The sequence below is a fragment of the Mauremys reevesii genome, linkage group 6, assembly GCF_016161935.1.
Source record: "Mauremys reevesii isolate NIE-2019 linkage group 6, ASM1616193v1, whole genome shotgun sequence".
NCBI lineage: Eukaryota > Metazoa > Chordata > Testudines > Geoemydidae > Mauremys > Mauremys reevesii.
The window spans coordinates 59919102-59937870 of record NC_052628.1 but is presented as its reverse complement, the minus strand read 5'-3'; the positions used below and the strand labels follow the sequence as shown (position 1 = coordinate 59937870).

Genomic DNA, 18769 nt, shown 5'->3' with positions numbered 1-18769 from the left:
CTTCTACATACGAATGAAGTGTTCAATCCATATAGCTACTTTATTGTAAGTACTTGCATGGAATTAAAATTGGTACCAAATGACAGGCTCCACAGCAGCAGTGCCCAGGGGGATGGATTCCTATATTGAATCTCAGATTACCAATCAACAGTAAGGTAGCCATATGCATCTGTGACAAGGTTGTGGGGGACCCTTTCCAGTGTGGGTCGAGTGCGAGCCTCTCTTTAGGTTGTATGGGCAGGGTGTAAGCAGCTCGCATTTATGCCTCTGTAGCCAAAGTCAATATGTTTGCCCCGATTAGCAGGGCAATACCGCCTAATGGCACGAGTCAATAGATTCGCCCCAGTCAGCCAGGCAGTAGGACCTAGTGGCCAAAGTCTATAGATTCATGCCTGTTAACAGGGTCAGCTGTAAGGCCTAGCAGACAAATTCCATAAATTTGCCCATTAGCAGCGCTGTAAGGCCTAGCAGCCAGAATTAATAGATCCGCCCATTAGCAGGGCAGTAATGCCTAGTGGCCAAACTCAATAGATTTTCCCATTAGCAGGATTGTAAGGCCTAGTGGCCAGAATCAATAGATCTGCCCCTGCTAGCAGGGCAGTAAGGCCTAGTGGCCTTGGTCAGTGAAGGGGGCCACCACGCACAAAAGCGGGGAGATGGCAGCCCAAGTAGGGGGTCCCAGGCCCTGTCTCTCTACTGGGCCCCAGCCCAGGGTCCTGGTCATGGCAAGAGCATGTGCCATTGAATCAGCATGGGGTCTGACCGAAACACACTGACTCAAAGTTCCGATTCACTAACCGGGCTACTATCTAATTCCCCTGAGCTGATTCCTACCATGGTTCCTGCAGCTGCAGTCTGGGCATTTCTGCTGTCTCCAGGTTCCCTGGTCTGCGCTGTCCCCAGCGACTCTGGACTCAGAGGCTTTCGTGGGTACCCTAGCATCTGCCTGGGTTGCGGCATCTCTGGCTCCCAAAACCTCAGGCTTTGGCTGCTCCTCAGTGATGTGCATCCTTCCTCTCCGGTAGTCAGCTCCAACTGAGCGAGTTGCTTCCTTTTATAATAGTGCATTTGAAGTATGCCCAGTAGAGTTGAGGGGGCGTGGCTTCCTCAGCCCACAATTTAGGGTTAACCCTTCCCTGTCCAGTGCAGGATGAGTGTGCTCCGTCACAGCATCCTACAATTCCTTGCACTCCTAGAGTCAACGAGAGTTTTGGCTGAGTAAGAACCTCTGGTCCAGTGCAATGTGGAAGAGTTATTATTGATACTTGGTGACATCTACTCCACTTCCCCAGCTGTCTTATCCCAGTGGATTGGAATCTCATACTATGAAAACCTCATTGCTAAGAGATTTTAGCTTTCCCATTTCCTGATGTTTTTGGTTTGAATTTGTAATGATAACGTTTCATTAATATAATTATTTTGCATTTTGAGTAGAATTTCCATAATGCAAAGGGCAGACAAAAATCCCTTACATATCACTTATCTCTCTAAATAGCCATTAGGAGTACATAAAGTCTGCAGCAGGCCCTCTAAACTAGGGTGAAATTCACCCTTTAAGAATTCATTTTGAGTACGGACTTGTCTCCTGAAAAAGACATTGACAATTCTGTACTCCAAGCACTGAAAAAAGCTCTAATGACACATTTTATTTTATAGTTAAAGTTGTGCATATTTACATCTAGTGAAGGCAAGTGTAATATGCCTGCTAGCTTGATTCCTAACAGCATCTTATAAACACTTCCATGAATTTACGCTTTGGTTCATTTTCTGCCTTGGGGTGTCTCTTTGTGTGAACAAAGTAACTTTAAAGTCATTCTTGCATGTATATTTCAAAGGCTGTTCCAAATGCATCCTTCTTCTGCTGGCTGATTCTGTAGCTACAAGTTGATTAGTATGGGTGTTGGGCTCATTCAGTTATTCATCTTGTGAGGTAGAGAAAACAATTATTTGCTACCCAACAAACTGATTAATTTTGCATTTTAAAAGGGAATCACTCCTCCAGTAAATAAGAAAGTTGAGGTGTATGCAAAAATGCTTTCAGGCATTAGTATAGCATCCTCTCCAACTGGCAAGACTAGTTACTACCATTCATGGCTTTATTCATGGCATTTTCAGCTAATATGGATGAAAGACTACGTCCAGAAGGGCAGTTATTTTTTTAAAAGAAATCTATTACAAATTACAGATAACTGTAACTAAAATGTAACACATTACATATTACTAGCAATGGGCCTGTGATATCCACAATAAGTGAGACAAAATTAGGGTATTCCCTATTTCAAAGTTTTCCAGAGTTCACCTCTATCCAGGGTCTTCCTCCAGAGTTCTCTTGGCTCAACTCTTTCCAAAGTCTTTCTCCAGAGTTCTCTTGGCTCGACTCTTTGCCCCTGGTGTTAGGCCTCTTGTCCCTAGTAGAGTAATGTCCTTCTCTGGAGTCTGGAGTCAAGTCTGTCCACTGCAACTCTTCTCCAGGGACAGCAGGTGATCTTTGCCAGGCTGGGTTTCCAACCAGTGTCTGGGGGATGACTGGTAAAGCCTCTCTATAGGAAGCTTCCCTTTCCAGGAGCTCCTTTTAAAAGCTACTCAGAGGCTCCCCAGATCTTGCCTTCTAGGCTCCCTGTTCAGCTCTCTGGGTCAGTCTTCTCTTGGGAGCTCCCTTCCATAGGAGCCTCCTGTCTCCCTTTGGAGTTTCTCTATTAGGTCCAATGCTTGTTTATTATTCAGCAACCTGGAGAAGTCAATCAATCCCACGTGGGGCCTTCATAAGGCAGTCACAGGCAGTCTGGGCCCTAACTCCCCATAAAGACCATGCCCCACAACACTTCCCATGCCCTGTTTTCTGTTTTGTTACTCCACTCATTGTAGGACATCTAAAAGTTAGCTTGTGCTTTGGGCAGGGACTAGGTCTTTTTTGGTCTTCTGTGAAACATGTAACTCATACATCATTAGATACTGTGAAACACCAAAAATAAATAAAATAATAATTATTAGCTATGTGCTAAAACCAAACCCCTGGATCTGGGCACCAATACATTTTAGGGAAATTCAGATCTGAGTCCAAAATTAATTACACAGGTCCGAATCTACATGTAACTGATATAGGATAAAATTTACCACAGTGCAGAAGGCCTTCTACAAATGCTGCCCTCTCTTCTGTGGTGACTGCTGGAACAGCAAAATCAGTGTGGCTGTAAGGGTTCTGAGGGGCTGTGCGGTGGAAGCATATGCATTTGTGCAGTGCAGAGCTCTCTGGATGTCAGTGCTTAGAGGGAAGGTAGAAAAAGCCAGTATGATAATGAGTAGCCACTGCTGCACAGATCATCCGAGCTTACACTTACACACAGAGGGGGCATGTTAGGACTCAGGGGTTCCTATAGCTGGTGGCTATAGCAATAGTTACCTATGGCTACTCCACAGATTGGAGGAGGATTTCTTCCTTCTAGGTTCTCACAAAGTTACCAGCTGCTCAATCAAAATCTTGATTCCAAAAACACTTGAACTTGTGTCAATTAGTGCTGATTGTGTAAATTTGCTTGTAACGTGGAGGCATGTTCACTCAGAACTAAGTGGAGCTCATCATCTCATTTTTACATTGGCCACCAAACATCCAACAGATGGATTTTAGGTCACTTGCAACTTGGGCCAAATTCAGGCTGGTAACTCAGAAGTAAAAGACTCCATGTCCTACCATCAGTTGCTGGAGCCAACTAGTCATTTAGAATTATGATGAATAAAGCTAATTGAAAATTCCATACATATGATGTTTCTGAACATCTTTGTGCTGTCAACAAAATTTGTTATCAATTTACTATTCGAACCATATCACAAGAGAGGAAAAGCTCATCATGGATTTTAATTATTGCAGGAAGGGAAAATAGTCTATTACCACTCATGCATGCTCACAAAAGTTCTAAACTATGTTAAACTGCACTTCACTTACATTTATGGACATATTAACTCATTTTCCCTGTCAGTTCTGTTTGCCTGGCTTTGAATAATGTCAGATTTCTACATTCTATATTCTAGAGGTGTCAGCACTGTGCACACAGCTGAACAGGTGACATGAGTTGTTTAATTATTGAAAAATATAAATGTGAAAGAAATAAGAAAGGAGATAACAGAATGGAAGCCTGAAGGAGAGATAAAACAACCAATTTAAAGCAAGCTCACCATTGCACAAACTCTTTATATTGTGTTGCTTCATTTTTGCTAAGGCAATTTTGCTGCAATCTGCGAGATCTTTAAATAAATAATCTGAGGGAAAATGTTATTCAGTGGCCACAGGGATAAGAGAACACTGAAACAGTCATTTAATGATGATGTTTTGTTACACTTAACAGCAGAGTAAAACAGAACAAGGCAACTAATTACTTCGGCAGAGTATAGTTACAGCTATACTATATCAATGGAAGCTGTTCACTTAGCTGAAATAAAACAGTTCTTATTAAAACTAAATAGCAATAGATATAACATGTATGTACAGATTCAGGTTTATAAATATATTTATAGGGAAATGTATACCAGCTTACCTAACCACAAGTTTTAAAAGAAGCTGAAATACCCTCTAATCCATTCTCTGGAACATAATATCCTATATTCAGATCAGATAAATGTGCAAAACAAAACATGTTTTCAAAACTATTATTTGTTCTTTATTCATAACTGATTTTCCTCATCTGTAACAGTCTGGAAATATCATTATATAGGGCCAGCTGAAAAATTTTAATCCAGATGTGAACTTTTCCAAAGTAAATTGCATGCTTGGCTGCATGGTTTTAACTCCTGATCCTCTCTGTAGAATTGCATAGGTGTATACATGTGATATAGACATTCTGGAGGTAACACGGATCCTCCCCCAGAAGACCCACATGGTTGGTTTACAGCCATATACTGATTTGGAAGCATGTACTCCAATGTGATGAGAACATGAATCCATATTTCACTGTCTCTGTTCCATTCATCTGACTAGAATAGGACTGAAATATACAATTATCCTAGATCTGGTATGGAGTAGCACAATACATCCTAAGAAAAGCCTAATGTTCTATGTGGCAGCAATATAATAGATTTAATCTCTAGTTCATAGAAAACTCTTGTGCTAGAGCAACTGGCACCCGAATGTCAACATCTAAAAAACAGCATATTACTGTCTCCATGGCTATAGCAAAAGAAACATACACAAATATGATTGTGAAAGGTTCCAACAAAATATACACTTAATGTTGAGCAGCTCAGGCTAGGGGAAAACCTTGTTGGAAAATAAAATTTGCCTTTATTTATTACAGCACTGAGATGACCATCTTAACGTGATTTTGAGAGGAGAGGGGCGACGGAAGCCCAGGCTCGCATGTGTATTTTAGATAAGGGTGGTCTTTTGAAGGATTTATTTTTAAAACTAGGTGTCTGAAGATCCAAGCATTTAAGGCTAAAAATGAATACTCAGCTTGTGCATCTAAAAATCTATGCAAGGATTTTTTAGAGATGTGATTTTATAATCTTCAGCAACACACTAAAGAAATATTTTTAAAGAAAATTTTAAACTAAGGTCCTGCAGACTAACGTGTTCTGAGTAAATATTACAGTAATGCACAAATGTTTTTGTCAGTAAATTGAGAAACTGACAGGATATACCTGGAGGCTGGCAAATGCCTGTTACATGGCTTCATTACCCCTTGAATGGCTCTTTAATAGTTTCAATGTTGTGCTAATAGGTCTGGCAGGCTGGAAGGCTTTTTCACTTTTAAGTACTAGATCCCCTCCAGAGGAAGCCTTGGTCTACACTAGGCGTTTAAACCGGTTTTAGGAGCGTAAAACCGATTTAATGCCACACCCGTCCACACTGAGAGGCCCTTTATATCGGTATAAAGGGCTCTTTAAACCGGTTTCTGTACTCCTCCCTAACGAGAGGAGTAGCGCTAGTATAGGAATTACCATATCGGATTAGGGTTAGTGTGGCCGCAGATTGATGGTATTGGCCTCCGGGCGGTATCCCACAGTGCACCACTGACCGCTCTGGACAGCAATCTGAACTCGGATGCAGTGGCCAGGTAGACAGGAAAAGCCCCGCGAACTTTTGAATATTTCCTGTTTGCCTAGCGTGGAGCTCAGATCAGCACGTGTGGTGATGCAGTTAAAAATCAAATTAAAGAAAGAGCTCCCGCATGGACCATGCGGATGTGATCGCTGTAAGGGCAGGCAAATCTGTTCTATCAGCGCTCCGTTACAGAAGACGAAATTCAAAATCATTTTTAAAAAATCTCCAGACAGACGCCATAGCAGGGGCTCAGCGCACTGCTGCGTGACAAACGTAACGGAAAGCCAAAGAATCAAATGGACGCTCATGGACTGGAGGACTCAAGCTATCCCACAGTTCCTGCAGTCTCCGAAAAGTATTTGCATTCTTGGCTGAGCTCCAAATGCTTCTAGGGTCAAACACAGTGTCCGCGGTGGGTCAGGGCATAGCTCGGCAATTTAGCCACCCCCCCCCACCCACCACCAGAAGTGAAAGGGAAAACAATCCTCTCTTGACTCTTTAACATGTCACCCTATCTTTACTGAATGCTGCAGATAGACCCAATGCTGCAGCACTCAACACCAACATCCTTGCTCCCCCCCGCCATGGGGGGCTGATGGTGCAAAACGACTGGTAGCCGTCCTTATCATCAGCCTATTGGCACATGGGGCAGTGCAAAAGGACTGGTAACCATGCAGACTAGCATCGGTGAGGTCTATCAAGGGTGCCTGGCCCTAATTTTTCCTGGTAGATGGTGCAGTATGGCTGATAACCATCGTCATCATAGCAACAGGGGGCTGAGCTCTGTCAGCCCCCACCCTTCATGTGTAAAAAAAAGATTCAATTGCCCCTGGACTAGCAGAGGGATGCTGGGCTCCTCTCCTCCACACTCCTTACTGTCCTGTCTGGACTATCATAGCAGCTGGAGGTTGCCTTCCACTCATTTCTCACTAACAAGTCAGTGTGTCTTATTCCTGCATTCTTTATTACTTCATCACACAAGTGGGGGGACAATGCTACAGTAGCCCAGGAAGGCTGGGGGAAGAAAAGAATCAACAGGTGGGGTTGTTGCAGGAGCACCCCTTGTGAATAGCATACAGCTCATAATTTCTGCAGGATCTGACACAGAGCAGCTGTGCTCTCTGATACAGTGGTTCTCTAGTACACTTGCCCATAGTCTAGGCAGGACTGATTCTATTTTTAGATACCAAAAAGGAGGGATTGACTCTGGGAGTCATTCCCAATTTTGGCTTTTGCGCCCCTGGCTAAGAGCAGCCAGGGGCACTTATGACAGCAGCAAATGGTGCAAAACGACTGGTAGCCATGATCATCTTTTTACCAATTTATGGTTTGGTAGATGGTACAGTATGGCTGGTAACCATCTCTGCTGTCATGCAAAAGCATGCTGCTGTGTAGTGCTGCTGAATCGCCTCTGTCAGCGGCATCTAGTACACATACGGTGACAGGCACAAAAGGCAAAACAGGCTCCATGATTGCCATGCTATGGCATCTGCCAGGGCAATCCAGGGAAAAAAGGCGCGAAATGCTTGTCTGCCGTTGCTTTCCCAGAGGAAGGAGTGACTGACGACATTTACCCAGAACCACCCATGACAATGATTTTTGCCCCATCAGGCACTGGGATCTCAACCCGGAAATTCCAAGGGGCGGGGGAGGCTGTGGGAACTATGGGATAGCTACGGAATAGCTACCCACAGTGCAACGCTCCAGAAGTCGATTTAATGTGTTTAGTGTGGCCGCGCGCACTCGATTTTATACAATCTGTTTTACAAAACCGGTTTATGCAAATTCGGAATAGTCCCGTAGTGTAGACGTACCCGAAGACTCACCAAGCTGCAGCAGCCAGTTGTGGTGGGAGCCTGCTGGAAGGCTCAGAACAGGGATAGGAAGAGGCAGAAGGGTGGACACCAAGTCCCAGGGTGCCCCAAATTTTCAGGTGCCCTATGCAGCCACATATGCTGCGTATGCCTAAGGATGGCCCTGAGAGGGGAGTATGGAATCTGTCTGCAAATCATAGGTGTGGGCAGGGGGTGTGCCGGGTGTGCCAGTACCAGTGGGTTTACAATGGTGCCACAGGCGCCCTGGTACCGGGCCCATGCTCAACAGGGCCCATCAGCTGGCCAGGCGCTGCACTTCACTTGCGCTGCCAGCCGAGGGGTCACCATAGGCTGGCTCCTCTCCTCTCCAGCCCCTCCCCCGTGCTCTGCTCAGCTGTCCATCCAGCCCAGGTATCTCCACTCCATCCCCTCCGCCCACTTGCTCCTTGCCGGCTGGGAGGCTCTCAGGAGTCATGTCCCACAGGGGTCTGCCTGCCCCTCTGCCCAGCGCAGCTCCGGCTTGTCTTGCTCAGCCAGCCTGGGATGCAGAGGAGATAGAGTGGTGGGGATGGGGCATGGGATGGGGAAGAGAAGAGGATAGAGGAAGCGGGGGCAGGGGGAAAGAGTCAGTTTGGAAAGGAAGGGGGTGGGTTGGGGAGGAGATGGAGTGGTAGGTACGGGACATGGGATGGAGAAGAGAAGGAGATAGGGGAAGTGGGAGCCCAGCGTGCAGATCCCCTTGGCAGCAGCTGGGGCTCCCCTGTTAAGCAGGCCCATCAAACCCTCACTCTGACAATCCCCACCTCTCCTGCATCTGTACCCTCCTGATGAGCCCCCCCAGATACCCTCCCCACTGAGCCCCAACCACCTACACCCCCACCCGAATGAACCCCACCTCCTCTGCACCCAGACTCCTCCCTCCAGCTGAGTTCCAACCACTTTCACTTGGTCCCCCCTGCAGACTCCCATTGCCCCTGCATCTGGAATCTCCCAGTACATCCAGATCCCCCAATGAGCTGCCTGCACCCAGACTTCCCCACACAGAACCCTCTTACCCCTGCCCGCCCGGGCCCGCCCAGCCAATCGCCGCCTCCCCAGTGCTACACGTGACCTTTGTTGACTTACATCAGTCATAGCGTTCTTCCACCACTGTGCTCCAGCTTGGTTGGTGCTCTCTGTGCCCGCCTCGTAAGTGCCATCACGTCCTTGGTCAAGGGGATGTCCAGGGGGTGGGATTTGGTGGGAATTCTGTTCTGAGTGGCAGTGTGGTAAGGGGGTCGGGCCAGGCCAGGGGGGTTGGATATGGGCCAGAGGTTTTCGGAGGCAGTCAGGGGGGTGTTGGATAGGGCGTGGGAGTCCCGGGGGCCTGTTGGGGCGGGGGTGTGGCTAGGGGTCGGGACAATCAGGGGACAGGGGGGTTGGCTAGTTGGTGGGGTCCTGGGGGTGATTAGAGGGCAGGGGGGTCTCTAGAGGGGGCGGTCAGGGGACAAGGAGAAGGAGGATTGGATGGGTTGGAGGTTCGGGGGCTGTCAGGGGCGGGGTGTGGAGAGGGGTCGGGGCCGGGAGGGCGTGACTGGGGGTGGGGTGGGGGTGCGGCTAGGGTGGGGCTCCCTGGGTGCACACCCTAATGAAATGTGCTGCACACACCTATGCTGCAAATCTGTCTCTTCTGCAAAACAAGGGCAGAAACAGATATATAACTCCCAGGCCAAACTGCACACAAAGACAATCAGCTCATTCCAACAAGCTGAGATGAGGCAGCGCAACCAGTACACTAATACTATAGCCATTTAAATTCTATCCCTGGTATCACCCCAAGATGACACACTTAAATAACTCAAGTCTTGGAGTGCCAGCTTTCGTATTTAAGGTGCCCAAATGGGATCAAGGAAGTGAAATTTAAACCTCACATTTACAGCTTAGTCGTCCTTTACCCATCACTAAAGAAATCAAGGAGCCTCATCCTCGACCACGATTCACACCTATTCCCAGACCTCCAATAGGAGACTCAACCCTTTTGGTTGCCATAGAGTGGCCACAGAAAGGGTGCAGCAGCAGCTGCAACAACTGAGTGTATTAGAAAGGATTTCCAGGGCAGGTTGCAGATGCCATGTAAAAGTGAAAACAAAGACAAAAAACAGAAACTCACCTCCAAAACTTCCACAGAAACACAAAAACATAAAAACACCACCAAAAGACCCTGCCCTCCTCAAACCCTAGCTGTCTCCAACCCACAGAAAGTCATTCTTCTTCCTATCAATTTTCTCAATAACCCCAAAGAGTTCCTCATTCCCAATCCCTCTCCCACTTTGTTCACCTAATAATTCCTTGCCCAAACCCCATGAGATCCTCACCTGTGCTGGACAGGTATCACCACTTGACCAGGCTGATAGAAACAGGGCAAGAAGAAGCAAAACCCATAAAAAGAGGGGTCTACCATAAAAGTAAGATTATAACTTTTCCTACTCCAAGCAAAAGCACCCCACAATTAAAATAATATCTTCCTGCCATATCACTTTCTTCCAATCTAACCACAGCCAGTTCTAGAACATAAACCTGCCTAACCCACAGCATACATAGATCCCTCAAAAACACAGTCCAGTTCTGCAAAGAAGAATGTCTTGAGCTATGCAGAATCTGCCATGTCTTCTGTCAGACACTGATACAATGCTTCTTGAGGAAGGTTAGATTTAGACACACACTGGAAAACGGGCACCAAATTAGTAGCATGAATTGTACTATTGCTGGCAACATTTTACATTATAGAACACAAATAGCTCGCAACTAATTGTATGATAACAGACTGTGTTTACCATAGTAAATCCTACTAACTGCACGGTAATTGCAAGTTTCTGCAAGTGAAGCAGCACGTTCAGCCCCTTTGTGTGCTAACTGGAATACACACATGGTGGTATAGATTGACTTATACTGTATAGAGATCTGCTAATGAGATGTGTGGGAGCCCAGATTTGAAGCAACCCACAGGGCCGTCAGAGATCTGAGCATGGTACTAAGGAAACAAGTGTATTCAAAATTGATGACATTTTGATATTAGTCTCCTTCTAAAATGACATTAATAAACAGAGACCTTTTCTAGCTCTGTCTTGGAATGTCAGTATAATGCTTAAGGGGCACACTAAATTCCCCTTGCCATTGAACTTTTGACCTTTATTGATCTAAAATTCTTGTCCGGGTGGGGGGGGGAGAATCAAAACTTTTCTTCTTTCCATAACCTCCCCAAGGAGAATCTGCGATGCAGAGGCATAAATTATTGATTTGACCCTCTTTTAAAATGGAGAAAAATGCTATATACATCCTGATTGCTTTTTATTTTATTTCCCCCTTCAATGCCATCTCAAATTACCATATCAATCACAATTCAGCTAGTGATTCCTAGTCAGGAACTTCAGGCAGCCCACGGAAAGAGGCTGCTTTGCCTTCCTGAGATGCCAAGAATCTTAAAATTTATTTAAAAGAAAAAGTATAAAGCATCTGATTAGGACACTTACTGGGGTACTCAGGGTTGTGAGGCACCTCACTACCACCTGCCCTTAGTGTGAGGAACCCTTGTCTGTGCTTGATGGGGCCCAGCTCCCCCACTCCACTGGCAACACAAGACTACCCTCCAGGCCTACGCATCTCACTCACACTCACTCTCACTCTGTCATAGGCACACTCCAGCCCTGAACTCCTCCGAGCATCTCCCTGGAGCATCCATCCCTTAGTCCACTGGACACTGTCAGCATTCACAGATCTGGTGCTCCCGAAGAAACAATACACCCCAGCTTATCTCAGATCACTGCTGTGCTTAACACACAACGCTTAGATATGTGATCAAATATAGGTCAAGAAATCAAATATAAGTTTATTTAACAAAGCATAAAGCTTCATGTAGTAGCAAGCAGAAGTACAGTACACCCTCGCTATAACACCCTTCATAATAACAAACACAACCTCCTCTGTGGGCTAGAGGAGCTTTCAGCCCCCAGCACAGCCGCGGAACTGAAGGAGCCATCAGCCACCCCTGTTTACTCCCGCTCCCACCCACCTGCCCCAGGTGGCGAGGCTCTTGCTATAACAAACCTCTGGCTTTAGCAAACAAATGGCTTGGATCCCAATGGGTTCATTATAGTGAGGGTGTACTGTATTGTGAACAACTGGAAACATATAAAACAAAATCATAACATGCATTCTAGTGCCTACATTTAATTGACAGTCTACTCTCATATGTTGTAGAGTATTGCTCATCCCAAAATCTTCACAGCACTTGACAGCCACAGCCTTTCATGAGACCAGCTTGCCTCCCAGGTGAGGGATTCACTGTGTTTCTTTGCCTCCTATGATATACCAATTCCATCCTTTGTCTTTATTCACCCCTCTGCAGTTTGTTTCAACATGCAGATTTCCTTTCTTATAGATTTTGCCATTTTTTCTTTTGCCTGTGGCTCAGTACAAATAGGCATATGCTGGGAGGCATACAATACACAAATAATCCCACAGGAAGATAGGTGTCAGTTACCTCCTGCCGGAAAGGAACATGTCTGAGGTATGCCATCTCCTGGTGACCTGCCATAACTCCAAGACCTTAAGAACATATTTTTAGTATAGATTCATAACTCCTTAAATATCCGTACACACGTATTGCAATGATATATTGCAATGATTATGATGACAGTGGGCTATATACTATTGGTAGAAATCTCACATGCCATCCTTTGGTGAACTATTATGCATACACCTGACCTGGGGATTCCTGTATAACCTTATGCACTCAATATGTCCTCTGTCAGTTGGCACCAAGAGGTCCTTAGGTCAGACTGGTTCATTGACTTAGGGGCAAGCACACTGCACTGTCTGCTGGGGGAAGTGTGACGGAGCGATTCTGGCGGGACCCAACTGAGAGTGCCAAATCAGGACCAATTGCTCAAACAGGGCAGTCACAGCCCTAGGCTGGGGTTTTTCCACCTCTAAGGCAAACCAAACCAGCCAGATAAAGAGGACTCTTGTCTCACCCCACTGGCTAACCACAAGTCACACCAGCAATTTCCTTAGACACTCCAGTTTCCCAGTATCACCACCAGTGCATTCGTCCTGGGGATGAATGGTTATGAAAACCAACACCCCAATAAAAGAAAAAGGTTCTCTCGATCCCAAAGGACCAAGCCCCAGACCCAGGTCAATATACACATCAGATTTTACCCTCAAATCACGCTGTTGCCAATCCTCTAGAATCTAAAATCTAAAGGTTTATTTACAAAGGGGAAAAGGTAGAGATAAGAGGTAGAATTGGTTAAATGGAATCAATTACATACAGTAATGGCAAAGTTCTTAGTTCAGGCTTGCAGCAGCGATGGAGTAAACTGCAGGTTCAAATCAAGTTTCTGGAACATCCCCTGCTGGGATGGGTCGTTCAGTCCTTTGTGCAGAGCTTCAGGTTGTAGCAAAGTCCTTCCAGAGGTAAGAAGCAGGATTGAAGACAAGATAGAGATGATGCATCAGCCTTATATAGGCTTTTCCAGGTGTAAGAACCTCTTTGTCCCCACTGTGGAAAATTACCACAAAAGGGAGTCTGCAGTCACATGGACAAGTCTCTGCATACCTTGCTGAGTCATAAGGCGTGTCTGCCTTCTCTCCATGGGTCAATTGTGTAGCTGATGGTCCTTAATGGGCCATCAAGCAGGCTAAGCAGAGCTAACACCAGCTTGTCTGGGATATCACCCAGAAGCACATCACCAACTTGAAATACAGGCTTTGGCTACACTTGCATTTCAAAGCGCTGCCGCGGCAGCGCTTTGAAGCGCTAAGTGTAATCAAAGCGCCAGCGCTGGGAGAAAACTCTCCCAGCGCTGTCCGTACTCCACTTCCCTGTGGGGAATAACGGACAGCGCTGGGAGCGCGGCTCCCAGTGCTGGGGCTTTGACTACACTGGCGCTTTGTAGCGCCGCAATTTGCAGCGCTGCAGAGGGTGTGTTTTCACACCCTGCTGCAGCGCTGCAAATTTGTAAGTGTAGCCAAGCCCACAGACAGTATAGAGCCAATATACATAACTTCAACTAAAAATGATACATGCACACAGACAGCATAATCATAACCAGCAACCGATAACCTGGTCTTAGACACCTTATATGACCCCCTTTACCTAAGATTTGGTGCCACTACAGGACCTTGGTTGCAACCCATGTTCTATATGGTCCCAATTTATATCAATAACGTCACAGGAAGCCTTGTCTTTAAGAGCAGCATTGGAACTCATCCTCCTTGTACTGTGTGTCAAAGCCTGGACCCAGTGGGAGGCTTCAAGCAGCACTTGTTCTTCTAACCTTTGCCCCATCCTCAGCTAGGCAATTTACTGACTAGCAATAACGGAGGTACCAGAAGGGACTGCAATTCTTGTTCTTCTGGCTGGCTCATGTTGCCTTTAGTGGGTTGGTTTATGGCTATGGAAATTGAGGAAACAAGAGTAAATGTTGATTACCACAATTAATTAAATGAGAAGAAAGTGTGCACACAATTTGCATAGAATCAGATTCTGATTCCCTTACTCATGTTGACTCGTACTAAGAAGTGAAGTACTCAACATGAATAATATTATTATTTGTAGCACCTCAGAGCCCCAGTCAAGGACCAGAACCCTACCAAGTTAGGTGGTGTACAAACGCAAAACAAGAAGACAGGCCCTTCTCCAAAGAGCTCTACTTAAGTAAACATGAGAAAGAACAGTAGCTTCTGGCCCACTGACTGGCTCATCCTAAAGTGCCTAGAAGCCCTGTTGCAAAAATAGACATAAAAAGGAATAAAAAGAGGACACAGTTCAGATACTTAAGAAATAATCTCCTTGACATCTAGATTTGTTTTTATCAATTTCAAACCACACCAACAAAGAGAAGGTCATAGTTTCACTCAATTTAAAATATAACACCATTACATTTACTAATAATGAGACAGGTCCTGAGGGTGAGGAAATACACACAGGAAAAGAGGATGATACCCCTACTGAACATGCACTAGGCCTAGTGGCATCAGTGTAACACGTTATAAAAGTTGTATCCTGGCCTGCATGCCCTAGGATATGCATCTCTTGGGAGACACCAGGACCACTGGCAATGATGATCTGATGATGAGGATGATGACTAACACTTTGGGTCTTTTTGCAAGGGATGGTGTGAGTATATGGATGCTCAGAAGCATGTTTTCTATTCTCTCTAGCTACCTTGCTGGGTTGGAGTGTTTGTGTTTTTACTAATTGTGTTAATAAAACAATTACAAATACAGAAAGTTTTTCTAAGGGTGAGTGTTGCAACCATGCACATCGGGGTTCCCAGCTGAACAGTAACTGGGACAAGAACCTACCAGATCTCAGAATGTTAATGGGGAATTCTAAAGTAATCAATATAATTAATACACAGTCAATAAACCAGGCAACACGTTAGCTTTGAAACATGTTCTCCAACCCTCTTTGGTCTAAAATAGTGCTAATTTCTCAGCCTTCTAGGCACACTAAAAGATCAGTTTGTTTCTTTAGCTGTGAGGGGTTAGGATGACAGTGGTGAGAAATTATAAAGTCTTAAATACGTTTTCAGCTGCTGGGTTATTAGATATGTCAATTATGATTCAAGGGGGGGGGATTAGAGAAATAGTTATTTTTAAAATCTGTCAAGGAGCACTGTAATGGGGTCTACAAAGCCCATACTTAGCATAGACAGAGGTGGGAGGAGAGTTTCTCCTGTTTACAATCAAGCAGCTTGAGCATAACCCCATGCAGTTATCAGAGCTGACAATCGTGAAGGCAGGCACCCATAGCTGCAACCAACAGAGGAAACAAGGCCTGCTACAAAGGGACAGTACAGAGAAGAAAAGGGAGGCAGAAGGGCCTGGGATAGTAAGTTGGTGACAGCCCTGCACCAGGCTGCCTCCAAGAAAACACCCTTGAGACTGAAACAGATGGCAAGCCCAAAAGGTGAAGGGCAACAGGTTTCATTGGAGGTGAGGGTCCAAGAACTGACCTAAATGAGAGCACACTAAAGAGGGCCAGTCAGGAGAAGCTGAAGCTCCTTGAGAGATCACCCCAAGAGGCAGTGACAAGGATCTATAGTGGTGCCCCATAATATTGAATGAGTGAGGAAAAACAAAGGAAATATATCAATACAAATAAATACTTATTACTTGTATTACAATAACTTCTAGAAGCTCTGGTCAGAAATTGGGATCCCCTTGCACTATGTGCTGTACCAAGATGTAGGGGGAGATTTTCAAAGCCCAAAAGGGAAGTAATGTGCCCAACTCCCATTTAAAATCAGTGGGTAGTACAAACATGTTTTTGGTTAAATTTGCTGGACACAGTATTGCTTGTCACCTGTCTATATATGTCATGTTACCACTTTAGTAAATTGAATGGATAAATTAGGGATATATGTGTGTGAACACTTGGAAAAAATATTAAGAGATGCAGTCCATGGGATAATTTATATAAAAAGTCAGATAAGCAGAGTAGTATTAAGTTAAGGTGAGCTTTATACACTGACTCTCTCCTTTTGTCTCCCATTCTGACATTTATTCTAGAATTTCTTATACAAAAGGAAACTATTTCCACTTCCTTGCACCAGTCTGCCTGATTATAATCTGATGCAAAGCCTGCATCCCTCTCAATTGCTTTGAGAGACTCTACAGCAACATTTTCCACTGACCTTTTCCAAATTTCCTGAGATTGTCTGGTACGTCATGTCAGCGATGTCATGTAAATACAGCATGTCAAGAAAAATCAGGTGACCTTTCTCAGATTATTTTGTAGTACACCGTTAGAAATCCAATTCTTGGTGCCCTACTGATTGTGTAATAAACATGATGAGAGCATATATCATTACAGCTGAATTTGCTTCATATTGGCATTTTGTGTGCCATTGCAGTGGAATAGATGGATGGTTCAACTCTGAATGAGAATATCTCCCCAATGGGACCTTTCCTGTTTCTCTTTATTATGAATGGTCATGACTGTTTTTAGTTAAAATCCAATGGGACTGAAATGAGCTAGGAAAGGTTTTATTTCTTCTTGACCTTTAGTGGCTCATACAGTACTCTACATCCCCTTATTACACAATAAAAGTATTGGCTCTCTATAGAAGATTGTACTCAGAGACTGAAGGTGATACATTAACTTATTGTCAAGACAAAGGGAAGTTCCAAGCTATTATCAATGCCTACATACATCTGGAAGCTGCAACCAAGAAAGACTGTAAACTGTGTACATATGAGAATTGTGTACATAAGACAATTATTCTGTGCTCAGAACTTTTGTTTGATGTAGAAATAAAAGAAAAAGCACATACCATATGCAGAAAATGTGTGTAGTATGTTGGTCCTGGTAATTAAACATGTTGTACGCAAATTGATGAATATTTAATAATGCTGAGACCAGTAGCTTCTTGTTTGACTTGATACAAAGAATTCTGGCATGTAATATTCATGAGAAGGTATGAAATTCAACTTCTCTGAATTGTAAAAACACTGGAGCTTTTCTGGTTTGGGGGAATTGCTTTGCTCTTCCCCAGTTGGGAACGGAAGATGGTTATATATGAAGAACTTCATTAACCCTAATACATATTAGGAGCCTGCCAAACTCAAACTAGATGTGCTACTGACTGTATTGTGTTAGACAACAGCATTTTATGTCATTCTCCACTTTTTTAGCCAAAGCCTTTCTGTTAATTTATTTCAGTGATACAGATTAGTAGTCCTCACTAGTCGTGTTATAGAACATTACCCATAAACATACTTGTTATAGAATTGGCAGGCATAGAATTCTTCACAGTATAATTCTCTTGTTGATTCATTCCATTAATCATAAATTCTTTGATTTAAAAGTCAAGACCTAGCAAGATTGTTCTTTTGTCAAGCTGAAACAATATTGCAAAGTCTGTATGTGCCTTAATTGGGATGAGACTCACACTTCACCTGAAGTACTCAGCCACAAAGAGGCTAACAGTGTTCTCCATAGTAAATGGTAAGAGTTTTTCAGTTTAAAAACATATTGGAGCTAGTTATTGCCTGGATACTATACTGGGCTCTTGCAACAAATACAGATATGCAATTCCAAACACTTCAAAAATGAAGAATAAAATATATTAAAAATGTAAATGTATAAATATAAAGATAGATGACTTAGAGGGGAAAGAACTCACTGTTTCCCCCTTTAGGACAAAGAGGAAAATGTAATGGCAGGCTTCATGTACATGAATTATAATTTTACTTACACATAGTTTGTTCTGATTGTATGAATGATAATATAGTTTGCTGATGTAACTGTATTCATGAAGAGTATGATGTGCCCTGTAGAAAGTTGGTCAGCCTGAGCTGATAGGTTGTGGACTTTGGCTAGGTAGGGAACCAAATTCTAGAAGGGATTATGAGGTGCTTGTCCAAGAGACTAGAAGCTCTGCCAGAAAATATAAATGACTTTATGGAACCTGGATCAGCAACAGAGCTGGTCTTGCAGAACCAGACCAGGTAGCAGTGAAGTAGATGGCACTGACTTTGCTGAGCTGGACCAGGCAGCAGCAGGACCTATTGATGTGGGCTTCACCAGCCTGGAGAAGAAAGGTGGAGGAGAGCCACACCCTGGGGCTAACTTGATCACGAGTATATCTGGATTTGTGAGTGAGGTTTTAGGTTGGGGGGGGAGATTTTTCTGTGCATAAGAGTTCTTGGCCAAAGCAAGCCAGGCAATTATTAACTGAGGCTGTGGGGTCAGCCGTATCCCTAATATAGGGTTGGGTTTTGCTCATTTTTTTAAAATAAATATACAGTCATTTTTTCCCAAATAGAAGGTATTTGTGGTTTCATACTGCCAAAGTTTCCTAAGTGATAACAGGTGGAGAAGAAATACCTGTAAAGTGAGCACAGAATTTAACATTTTACATTCCTAAAA

The 18769-nt window shown here is 44.3% G+C and overlaps 1 long non-coding RNA gene across 1 annotated transcript in view; it reads left to right on the top strand.

The window, feature by feature from the left end:
• LOC120408195 overlaps positions 1–17061 on the top strand; it is a 175825-nt gene extending 158764 nt beyond the window's left edge. Inside the window, exon 3 of the long non-coding RNA XR_005600505.1 lies at positions 16408–17061. This is a non-coding gene — a long non-coding RNA (uncharacterized LOC120408195). The remainder of the gene's footprint in view (positions 1–16407) is intronic.
• Positions 17062–18769: the final 1708 nt, after the last annotated feature.